Below are 13,290 nucleotides of genomic sequence, written 5' to 3' on the forward strand. Positions count from 1 at the left end.
TCAACCTTTAATATTACGGTCGGTTAAGCAACGGAGTTCTTTCGAGTAGAATGCATTAAACTCTACTTGAAATAACATTGTGCTCTATAATGAGGTAGTTTTTACGCTTTTACTTGCAATAAATCAACCGTTAGCTAACATTTGACTTTTCCAAGTTCAATTGCATGGGGTGATCTACATAAACATAAAGGGACTATATATGAGAGATACTTCCACTTTAATTGCCTCTTAAAAACGTGAAGCTTCCATTATGTGATTTGTTCCTTTTGTTTGTCCAAAATGACTAAATTAAAATATAAACTAAATTTGTTGACTAACCTATGCCTCTCTTTCACCTACTCACAAAGATAATCACGTCAGAGTTGTGAATAAACCAAATTGCACACCAAGATCAGACCACACAAAGCTACAAACATAAACCATGCACTTAGGCCCAAATGTACACTTGACGATTGTGGTGTTTCACACGGTACCACTCGCAACACTTAGTTTGGCCCTCTAGCATATGCCATGCGTCTGAAAATAATAGAATCACCCATGAACCATACACATGACACAATGACTTATCGGGCTTCTCCAATAGTCATGAAGCATAGTGTGCTAGAATCTAGTGGTGAAAGTCTTATCACCAACACTCTAATATGTACCACCACCAACAATATTCTCTAATAGAAACCATATACCTTATATAATGGATGCACAAATATTTGAGCCAATTTATGACTTTTGATATTGGATGTAGTTGGGTTTAACTCGAACAATCTTGGTTAGTCTATCTAGTACCATCCGTACATCACACCCTCAACTAGTATGAGGTAAAAACCAACTATGAAATCCATTGAGATACTTTTACCACTCGGACTCAAGAATCTCCACTAGGCAAAATAGTGCACGAGCCTTATTAATTTGGCACTAGTTACACTTCTTAACATAATCCTCCACTTTGGATTTCATTTTAGGCTATAAGCACCTCTTGACTAAAGCAAGAGTGGTGTATATGGTTGGGTGTCCATCACTTGGTTCATTATGACATTCATCCACTACCTTCTTGTGGATATCCTTAAGGTCAAGTGCGCACACTTTTTTTTCCGCTTAAGCAATCCATTTTGAATGGAATGTTGATGCATTATCTTTCTCTCAATAGTGCTCGTTTGGGGATTGTGGATTTTCAAAACCTATTGTGCTCTCACAAGTTCGAACTAGATGCTTGATCTTTGTAAAGAGAAAAGCCGATAAACCAAATCAATATTTCAGTATAAGAAAAAGCATTAACCTTTGGAATTTGGCTTAAGGTGTTAGCAACCCTATTGCTAGACCCTTTGCAACGTGTGGCAAAAATGTTTTTTTTTGGCATGTCGTTAATTAGTAGGGAATATGCTGTTTGCATGTGTTTTTATTTCGTGCGGATGCTGGGCGCCTTTTGCCTTGCGTGTTTTTCGCGCTTGCAGTTTCTCCTGCGATGGCCATGGCTTCTGAAGAGGCTCAACGTGGATGCATGTCTAATTGATTGGTTTACCTCCCTTACCTGCGTCACCTCATAGACCTCCTGCAAAGTGCCTCACCTCATAGACCTCCTCTGTAACATAATGTAACTAGTGTTTCATCAATGGCTGTAACTGTTCCAGCTCTGCCTTCTACTAGCTGCCTATCTGAATTGAACAAGGAGAGTGTTCCTCCTCGCATCGTCACTTCTCTAGAAGGTCGGAGTGGTTTGGAAAATTTGAAAGGAGTTAAACATTGAACCCGGGCTGTCATGGTGTAGGGCAAGAGCCCTTACCGCCAGGCCATCTCCCCACCTCTATTAATTCATTTAAGTGGGTGTAAATTTAAGTGGTCGCCTTCTTTTCGGGGAGCAAGTGAATATATATTATCCAAATATGACTCCAATCATGATAATGTGGTGCCATGGATGAATTTAACATTGCTAAAATGTTGTTTGAGTCATCCCATGCCCTTGGCGAATATTTTTTAATCATGGGGATCAAGGGCTGTTTTATACAAGCTTTAAGTTGCTTAACTTTTTGATGGTTATGCGCATCTATCCTCTATGCGGAAGGCGCTTCAGAATAAATTGCCCAGGTACGTGACAATCCCCTTTGGGTGCAAGCCGTGGCTGCCATGAGAGCATCAAGTTTGTGATCTTGTTCTTCACTTAGTTTTGGTGATGCTATGCGAGCTGCCTTGGCTGTTGCAAGCTCTTTGTGAAGACATTTTTCCTAGTCTATCTAAAGTGTTCAGGGCTTTTTGAAACTCCACTTCCTCAGGCATGTACTGCCATGGTCCTTCCTTTTAAGATTTTTAGAATTCAGCTTTCACCTTCTCCTTGGCTAGCAATCCTTGGATTCTTTGAGAAGAGCCTAGGCTGCCCTCAACTGTACTGTGAACTCGACAGTGGGATATCAATGCTCCACTCTCGTTTTGTATTGTCCAGGCATCCTCTAGCTTATGTTTGTATGGCCTCCATTATGAGTAGCCATGGTTGAGCAGCCCAAGCACCCAACATCCTCGTATTCACACAGAAAGGTTACCTAAGAGGCCAGATGGTTTAGAGATGGCGGTTTGAATTAGATTTGGCATTACTCTTGGATTTCTTGTCATAACGTTATGTGAGGCTTGAACAAGGCAGAAGATGAGTCTGGATGGTCATGGAAGATGGGGACTATTGCTATCTTTATGGGCCGAGTCTACACCACGGAAGGTGGCACTGACTGATAGGTACCTAACACTAATCTTTGTGATTAGGTCCTAATCTAGAGAGAGTTGGGGAGCCTGTCGAAGAACCACTAGAAAAAGTGAATATTCGCGTGAGTTTGAACTTAATCACAATTATTATGAGGAGCCACAAGATATTATGCGTGATTTCTACCCTATCCAAGAGGCAATGTCAGTGCTTGTGTTTCAAACCTTCGTCTAGTGGAAGGAGAGACACATGGACATAACAACTCGGAGGCCCCCAATGCAATGTTTTCATTGTCAAGGATCTCATAGAGTAGCAGAGTGCCCACATAAATTAGGTGCTCGTGCAACAGGCAAGCATTAACAACTCTAGCTCGTACAAGGTGTGGAATGGACTATCTAATAAAGGATTGTCCATATCAAGCGGGGGAGCGAAAACTTTCACTAATCAAGCCTCTGCTTGATAAGTATACAACCATGACGCATTACAACGCCATTGAATGTGCTAACTCATGCCCATGCCCACTAGATGAACAAAAACAAGGTGAATATTCCCTAGTCTCGTCAGCTTGTACCTCTAAAAAGGTAGGAGGATAAGACCAAAAATGGTAGGCAAGGGTAAGTCGATGGTCCTCATCTAGGATGGTTTTGATGAAGGGACAATAGAAATGGGGTCAACAGAGTCAAGTCAAGAGATTGTCCTTATAGAAAGAGCCCCCAAACAAACAACCATGGAGAGGCAAGTAACACCGAAAGGGAGAATATCCTAACGCAGGAAAAGAGATCAAAAAACTAGAAACAACCAAGGGATTGATTAGAGAAGCCTAGGGAGAAATTGAACAAAAGCTTAAAAGCAATAAAACTCTTGAAAGGGAATAATGCAAAAAAAGAGAATTATATATTCCAGAGCCAATTTGAGAACAAGGGGAGGAGCAAGAACTTAGCTCCATGGACGGGTTGGGAGATGACCTTATGAATAGAATATTTGAAACAATGGACGAGTTATTTACTCCTAGTTCCGAAGATGGGATCAAACCTTTGGTTAGGGAAAATGAGAGAGCATACGGACCACGGAATGTAGCCAGCCCGATGGCATTCTTGTCGTTAGAGGTGAAAATGTCTATTGGGCAGTTGCTCCGTGCAATTCAACCTTGTGAAAATGTCTATTGGGCAGTTGCTCCGTGCAATTCAACCTTGTGGGAGGGATATGAAAGAATGGATTGAAGGGACTTCAGAACCATAAGTTAAACAAGGAAACAGCCTAGAGCACAACGATGGGTGCCTTTACTACACATTCTTTAAGTTCTAAGAAAGCTTCCTAGCATTCTGGTGTCCAGCAGTATTGGACTTCCTTTCTTAATAACTTATGTAAGGGGGTAGTGTTCTTTGCAAACTATTCTATGGACCTCCTATGATAACCCACCAAGCCTATAAAATGTTGAAATATGGTGCCCGTCATGTCATGAATGGGGCACATGTATGTGGAGAAAGGTAGATGAAGCCTAGAATGATATGAAATAGGAATGGATGAAGGCTAAGGTTATTTGGGCATGTGAATGGATGAATGTAAAAGGGAGTCAATGGTCAAACAGTAGGCACATGGAAAGTACAAGGGTGCATAAGGCATGTGGACATTTATGAACACAAGGATAGCATAAGGGTGTATGGAACATGTGGATGAGAGCTATAAATGGATGTATCAAACTCATTTTCTTAATGCAAAAATGTGAGCATCTGATTAGTTCTAATCCATATCTTGTTTATTTTCATTAGTGTCAACATTATGTTCTAAGCATGTCTTATTCCATCTTTCATCCACCATAGCTCTTGTTCTCTCATGTTCATGCACTCAAATCCATCTCATTTAACATGGTATTAGAGCCAATGTCATCCCTTCATCTTATTATTATCTCACAATAGCATAATTAGCAAGATTAAAATTTTAATTAGTAAATAGTTAGCTCACTTTATCCATAAGAATTTGCGACAAAAAACCACCCTATGGTGGAGGACTCCCCATTGTCTTGGTAGATTCGGCAAAAAATAATAGTAATTAACGTTGCAGTCGGCGCTTCACGATTTGGGAAAAATCAACCTACTCTCACAAGTTCGTGCAAGCATTGTCTAATTCTGCTTGGCTCTAGGGATTTTTGGCAGCCACAAACATGCCTATGAAGTTGGATTTGCAAATGGAGTAGTAGAGGTCGAGATACAGGCATGTATCTTTGATTTTTATTAAGTTTTTAATAAGCTCTTTAATCCTTGATAAAAAAGTTATTAATCCAAGTATCATTAGCTCAAGTTCATGTTCACTCATTGCTATTTCACTCCCTCAAAGCATTTGCGCTAAATAGGACTACAACTATTTCAATTGATCACTCAAAGTTACCAAATTTTTTCTCTTTGAGATTAGTGAGTGATTAGTGATCTTAATCTTATTTAGCATCCAAATCTGAGCTAAATTTATTCAAATCATTCTAAGAGAATTAGAACTACCGAGATTTAGTTAAAATCTCAGTAAGACCTTCCTCGTTGAGCCATGGCCACTCAAATCTTACTGGATAAATTTAGTGGTAAAGGATTTCTTACATGGCAAACAAAGGTCATGTATCTACTCATGCTAAAGGAACTTTGGAAGGTAGTAAATGGAGATGAGCTTGATGAAGGGACTGATGATGAAGTCAAAGCATGGATAGAAAAGCCATGGCTATCATTGGATTAAGCCTTGGGGATAACATCATTGGATTAAGCCTTGGGGATAACATCATTCATCATATCAGCAACAAGGAGCATGCCAAAGAAGCCTGGGATGGGTTAGAGAAGGTATTTGGAGCTAGGAAAATAAATTTAAAAATATAGTTTTATGGGCTTGATATGGAGTTCAAGGATTCATTTGTGGAACATGTAGGTAAGATGAAGAGCATTATGATGCAGCTCATGTATCAAGACACCTGTGGGATGAGAAAGATGCTGAAAGATCCCTGCCCCCTCCGTGCAACGAATTTGGGGGTGCTAGCAACGGAAGTAGCACTTCTTGCGCGGGGCAGGGCCTCTCACTCGGGGCCTCGCTCCCACGGATATCCGGACAAGAGACTAATCCCTCGGTTCTTCCAAAACCGAACCCGGAAAGACTTCCCTCACCTAGAAAGCACGAGCGATTTCTCCAAGATATTTTTTTTAACTCTAACGTAGTTAAGGTCATCACTGACCAAACTGATCCGACCGAATCTGTAAGTCACTTGGTCAGATCAAGGAAGAAACTTGCACTTGGATCATAGAGACCAACGCTTTTTTCCTCATCGAGAGGCACAACCGTTGATTCTTTTCCATAAAAAAAAGATTGTCTGAGATTTACTTCATCTATCGTACTATAACAAAATTGAGTCTCATTTTAGGGATCCATCAGTCCAGCCTCAACCGCCACGTCTGAACCAAACCTTATGACTTACAGATCATATAATGAAGGAGTTGAGGTTAACTCCAGAGAGACACCTGGTGTACTCTTATCGTTTTGCAAGCAGGGAGTGTTCATGTTGATATCCGATCCTTACAGCTCCTGTTGTACATGTAGCAACTGTGACCATCAAACCACCCCCTACACAAGTTCTTATGTCCAATTATAGGACATTCGAAGAAGTGCAGGTAGTAGAGGCACTGATCAAGGCTACTGAGAGAAAAGGAAGAAGAGACTTTGCAATTCACACAACAATGATTAGTAGCCCAAACAACCCAATACACAAAAAACGAGTCCCAAACTAGGACTGTGCAAGTATTGCCCAATAGTCTCAACACAAGCAATAACATTACATCTACTTTAGGGAAAGAGCTAGGTCAACACAATAACATTGCGTCTACCTCAAGGAAAGAGCTAGGCTTGCAACTCACATGGATCAATATCTTCTCACAAATGATTGGGAGTATAATGCCTTAACAGATACTCTTGTGGATTTCACCATGGGCTAAGCCTATGGTGTTAGTTTAGAAGGGATTGTCCAACCCATATCTGGGGCCACAACAAAGGAGGAATAATTGGCGGAGGGTATCTATACGATTGTATATATAGGTTCATTGAACATGAAAGGATCCAAAGACCTATGGCACAAGTTGGGATGTCGAAAGCAAGAATGCCCACAATGAACAAAATGGCAACACCTCCTGTGAGCCCTGCGTATCCTACTATTGTAGTATCACCCGGCTATACCATGGACCAACCCATAACTTCTAACTCACAAGGCCATGCTACAGGGACTCAAGGGTAGACTAGCATGAGCTTCACCATCTTAGATCCTAGAGCTGTCCCCGCCCAAGATAATACTAGAACACTGCCTCATCCACTAGTGATGGATGGCATCACACCAACTATGGCACCTATGATGGATGCAGAATTACCTTTGAGCCACATGCCCACAGTTACCATGGTATAGCAAAACACCACTTCACACATGGAGCCCCCTATGCCTGGCATATCTAGTAATACCATTCCTAGAGGGGTCACATCTCATTCTAGTGCACCCATGAAACATCCCTTCCCTAGAGGAGTGAGTGTTCTACCAACTCTTGCTCTGCGAGACTGGCTGCACCTAATGCCCACACGACTAGAGCACCTATTGGGATACTGCCAGGGCACATATCTTATGTAGCACATCTACCCCCACCAGGGTTTAGACCAATGTATCCTTATGTAGTGCCACATGTTGCGTCCGGAGTCACGGGATATAGCACATCCATAGTTAAACCCCTTGCTAAAGGCAACACTTTACTAAAGATAAATTTCAGAGATTTCATGAAAGCACTCTAAGAGGGAATGAAGGCCAATCGAGCCCTAGAAAACATATATATGTACCCAAGGAGAGAGTTTAATGGTGCTCAATCTACTAACATTTGACCAGTGAATGTCTAGTCCTAAGGGCACACTATAATGGTAATTGTTCTTTTTGTGGTGGTGGACATTATGGTATTGAGGCTTCATAGTGCCACACGTGTTTGCAAACCCTTGCTAATGCTTCTAGGCCGCCTCAACAGTTGGCTTCACACCGCGGCTCCACCACACAGCCACAAGGCATAATGCCTACGGCAACATCTTAACCCAATTCTGATCAAATGACACAACAACCTACTGTTTCTGAGGGGGATTTATAATGCACAAAATGTGTTGTTACCTCCACCAATTTTGGGACCTCAACCTCCACCCCCAAGGATCACACCTCTTAATCAAGTAAGTCTCGAGCAGCCTATTGATTACTAAGAATATGAGGTAGATGTCAAACCCACCTCCCACCTCTTTGAGAACCCCACAAAGCTTCATCCTCACTATTATGTAGTGGATGGTAGAGGGGGAGTTAAGTCAGTTCACAAACTTGCTCTGCGATGGATAGGGGCCGAGACATTAATGCCATAGCTAGAATAATGCCTCTTCAATGTTACCAACTGTCAAGGTCCCCATCAAGTTTCGAAATGCCCTGTGAAGTTTCCTTATCTCAACCAAGTAGTGGCGTCAAACATGCCATTGACTACTTATAAACCATTGTGGCATAAATCATTGGATTAAGGATTGCCCCAATAAGATTGTGGGTGACAAGCCAACAAACAAAACCCATATCACACCCCTAAACATGATTGGGGTAAGTAATCAAACTCAAAGGTAGATCCTAAAAAATCTAGATCACATATTGTTGAATGCTATCACCCGGCTACAAGCCCAAAACTAACTTGTTCTCGAGCAACTACAAGCCCAAAACCAACTTGTTCCCGAGCAACGATATGTGGCCTCAGTATAGCAGAATCTAAGAAGAAGAAGAAAAATAGGAGAAAAAAGTCGGTTTTAATAATGGGAAAATAAAGGAAGCCAAAAAGACAAATCTTGAGACGCCTCAAGAGCCAGTCTTCATTAGGGACCTAGATGAGGACTTAGACTCCTTGGACACAAGGGCTGATTATGAACATCGTAGGAAAATACCCTCCAAAACCAAGACCACGAGGAAGGAGAGCCCACAAGAACATGCAATTCCTGAAACTAGATCACACATGACAAAACTTGGCTCTTATCCTGACCCTCAAAAGGAGATTGAGAAACTCCAAGAATTTGGTGATTTAGTTACGAAAACCCAAGAGGAGATTGAACCAAAACCCAAGCAAGTGAGAGTCTTAGCCGATACTGTATACCCTAGTACCTTAACACCTACTATTGAGGTTTGCAAACCTTTAGATGTGCCAAGTGTCATCATGGAAGAGACTAAGGCCTCCACCCCTCTCATAGTTTGATCCTTGATTGGTTTGAGGGACAACTACCATACGAAAACCCTTATGCCATCTCAAAAATAGATTTTCCAGTATCATGGACACCTACTTGTAGAAAGAAGTTCATGAATGCACCACTAAATATCCCCAAATTGTTAGAATATATGGCCTCAAACTAGTACAACTATAACTTCCCAATTGAGTGGAGATCTTGAATTGTTTGAAGCAATGAGAGATCTCCTTAATGGGGAACTCAATGTTGGATTACCACCATTTTGCTGACATGCATAAGGCATGTCCCTAATATACAATGGAGACACCTCAAGTTGTACTTGAATCCATAGTCCCAGTGGAAGAAGAAAATACCAAATCTATGCGGTTAAATTTCCACTTAACAAACTAGGATAATATTTTCAAGGTGATGAGTCTAACGCACTACTACCAATCACGGCCAAGGGAATCACATTAATGGGAGTCCTTGATGGTGGTGTGGGAGTTAGTATAATCACCAAGAAATGTTGGGAGAAGGTGGCTAAGCCACGTCTAGAAGTCTCGGACATCATTATCAAGATGGGTGACGGGACTATTGCCAAACCTATTGGGATGCTCTGAGATTTAAAGATCAAGATTCTTGAACATTGCATTAAACAAACCTTCATTGTTATGGACTTTTACAAACAACAAGAATCATATGAAATGATCTTAGGATGCCCGTTCATGAGAGAAGCAAAGATAGTACATGACTGGTCTAAGAACCATGTAAACCTCCAATTCAATGATTCCATCATCAAGGTTGATCTTGTGACTGGCCGCGTACATCCTATGGGTAGTGAAGGACTTTTTGACAACCATTCAGACACCACCACTTACTCAGCCCCATTGCAACATTGCTATACGTGCAAAGAAGAGGATGATGTAGGGAAGAACCCACCTTACAAAGATGCTAAAATACAAGCTATTGAGCTTGAAGATGATCTAAACTGGATACATATGATGGCTACAATCAATAGATAAGGAGTTAGAGGATCTACATGGGTTACACTTGATGGTGAGAAGCTCCCTAAGGTCTTTCCCCTACAAATGATTCGTTCTCTATCTTCTGATACCGAGGGGATAGGTTATAGTAAACTTGAGTCCATATGGGATGACTCAAGCTCAAGCACCAATAGTGATGAGGGGTCTAAAATATAGACTAAAAGCGACACCAACTTCTTAATCACCACAAGAAAAATAGAGCCCACAACATCCAAAGAAACTACAGGGATTAGCTCCAAGCCTGATATACAGATTCCCAATCTGAAGAAAGGGATAAAGTTTGTCAAGACATTAAGGATCGTCTCCAAAGAAAGCAGAGACGTAAACACTATGTAGTGAATCATCATAAAAGGCTGCAAGAAAGAACAACTACTGCCCAATAGCTCTAGTACTACATGGGTGTAGTTGACTTACATCGAAAGTTCATAGACGATTAGGGAGATGAGTTACAAAAGGTCAAGTATTATAGACAACCCCCAATTGATATAGCTAAGGTGGAAGTCTCTAGTGAACCAAAACTGAGTCACTCAACTACAAGGAAACAAAATTGTGAAGTCGCACATAGAAGGAACAAGAGGCTAAGGCTGCAGCTAAAGCAGAGCTGACGAAGAAAAGGAAAATGAGCCTGATTTGCGCCCACTAGCACTCGAGAATTACAAGTCATACATCATAGGGGAACACAAATTAGTGTTTGATAATGCCAAACATAACCCCATAAGTGAGAGTGGAGGAGTCTATGATGGGCTTGCAGAGGTTAAGGAAGTAGACTTGTTGGCTGTGAACTAGGAGAAGATCCTAAGTCTATCTACATAGCCAAGGACTTGAATAAGGCAGCTGAGGAGGTTGAACTTGTAGCTCTCCTCAAGGAGTATAGGCATTGCTTTGCATGGACACACCATGATATGAAGGGAGTTCGTGCAAAAGTGATACAACACACTATCCCCATGGTACCCGAAGTTAAACGAGTCCGATAGTAACCCTATCTAATAAATCCCAAATATGCAAGCATTGTTAAGGAAGAGATCAATAAACTCATTGAGGGTGGATTCATCTATGATATTGAACACTCACAATGGGTCTCACCCATTGTGGTTGTGCCCAAGAAGAATGGAAAACTTAGAGTGTGTGTTGATCTCAAGAAAGTGAATGCTGCCACACACAGGGATCACTACCCCTTGCCATATTGAGAACATGTGCTCAAACAATTTGCAAGAAAGGAGGCTTGTAGATTTTTGGATGGATACTCAGGCTATAATCAATTTTCAATCACACCTAACTAAGCCAAAACAATCTCTGTCATTGAGCATGGTGTATATGCTTACAGAGCTATGCCATTCAGTCTAACCAATGCACCAGCCACGTTCCAAAGTTTTATGAATACTGCTTTTAAGGACTTCTTACGAAAGTTTCTATAAGCTTTCTTGGATGATTTTTGCATTCATTCGTCTTGGAAAGAGCATCTACCATGCCTAAAAAAGGTGTCAATTTTATCACATATCCTTAAACCCTTACCAATGCCAATTTTGGTTGAAACACAGAGTTATTCTTGGGCATATAGTGTCCAAAAATGGGATTTCCACTGATGAGAGAAAAATTAAGGTCATCTTGGAATTACCCCCATCAACAAACTACGAGGGAGTCTAGAGATTCATGGTCCATGTCGGCTACTACTATCTATTTATTCTTTTCTATGTAGAAATAGCTCGTCCTTTATACAAGCTATTGATTGAATTTATATGGACCAAGGAGTGTCAACAACAAGCTTATGATGCACTGAAGCAGGGCTTGGCTAGTGCTCCAATCTTGCGAACACCTAGTTGGGATCTCATCTTTCATGTGTACATTGATGCCTCGAGTTTCACAATTAGATGTGTCCTAGCTTAGCTAGGGGAACACAAATTGTATTATTTTATTAGTTTTGCAAGTTGGAAACTAGATAAGGCTAAAATCAATTACACCACCACTGAGCATGAAGGGTTAGCAATGGTTTATGTTGTAAAGAAATTTTGGCATTACCTCCTCGTCGCTAACAAATTTGTTTTCTATGTTGACCATCAAGCCTTGTTGTATCTAGTAAATAAACCATGCTCCACGGGAAGGATCACAAGGTGGTTGTTGATTCTTCTTGAGCTTGATTTCATAGTAGTTGGGAGGCATAGTAAGAAACATGTCATGGCAGATCATCTATCTCACATACCTAACGGTAAAGCACCAATCGGGGTTAATGACGAGTTACTAGATGCTATTCAAGATTAAGGCTATTCTAGAATGGATTGAGACAATTCGTAACTTTTAAGCTAATGGTTTTCCAGAAGGAAAGGAACTAAGGAAATATTTAGCAAGACATTTGCTAAAAGGGAGTGCACCTTACCAACTTATTGCCAGAACTCTTTATAGACAAGGTAAGGATGACATACTAAGACAATGCCCTAGGGAGGATAAAAACTTATATGTCATCAAATAAGCACACTAAGGGGTAGCTGGTGGAAACTTCTCAGGTTAAACATTATAGCAAGAAAAATACTCCAATTGGGGTATTGGTGGCTGACGCTCTTCAAAGATTGTGCACTATTTGTCAAGGGATGTGACGAGTGCCAGCGTTGTGCAAAGCGACAAAAGAAGGACATAATGCCACTGCATCCTATCAGACTCAACCAACCTTTTAAAAAATGAGGCTTAGATTTCATTGGTCCTATTAGTCCTGTTGTACGCAGCACACAAGCACACTTTATCACTATTGCCATAGATTATGTAATGAAATGGGCTGAAGCAAGAGCTTCGTGTGAAAAGCAGATGCCATGGCAACTACTAAGTGTCTTTATGAGAACATCATTACACGCTTTAAATGTCCATTTGAGCTAGTGAGTGATCAACGTAAGAATGAAAGTATATGTGTAAAGAAGTTGGTCATACAAGACCCTCTACTTTCCTTTGTCCTGAATAGTCTTCATTGCAGATGTTGCCTTGGGTAATTTTGGGTGTAGAGAAGAGGTTTTGGGATCCACCGAAAGGTTGATTGCATGGGTTGAGGGTTCGATCGAGGATCAGAATGCCTTGAAGAGAGCTTAGATTGGCATCGATCCGATACCTTATAAGCTTGAGGTTGGCGAATGGAGGGCCTACACTGGCGACGTGGAGCTTTGAGTGCCTGTTGACAAGGGGGATGGTGGGACCTTTTAGGAATCCACATCTAAGATTCACCTTCATAGTAACCTTGTCCTGCAAAGTTTCTTAGGCACTCAATGGTGAGATATCAAACCTTGTGGAGATTTGTTAGTATGGTTAGTAGTGTTAGTTGGGTTAGCGTCACCTGGTGGGGCAATAGCTGGTGATTTGGCAATG

The sequence above is a fragment of the Cibotium barometz genome, chromosome 24 (genome assembly GCF_041138505.1).
Source record: "Cibotium barometz isolate CiBa-2024 chromosome 24, ASM4113850v1, whole genome shotgun sequence".
Lineage (NCBI taxonomy): Eukaryota > Viridiplantae > Streptophyta > Polypodiopsida > Cyatheales > Cibotiaceae > Cibotium > Cibotium barometz.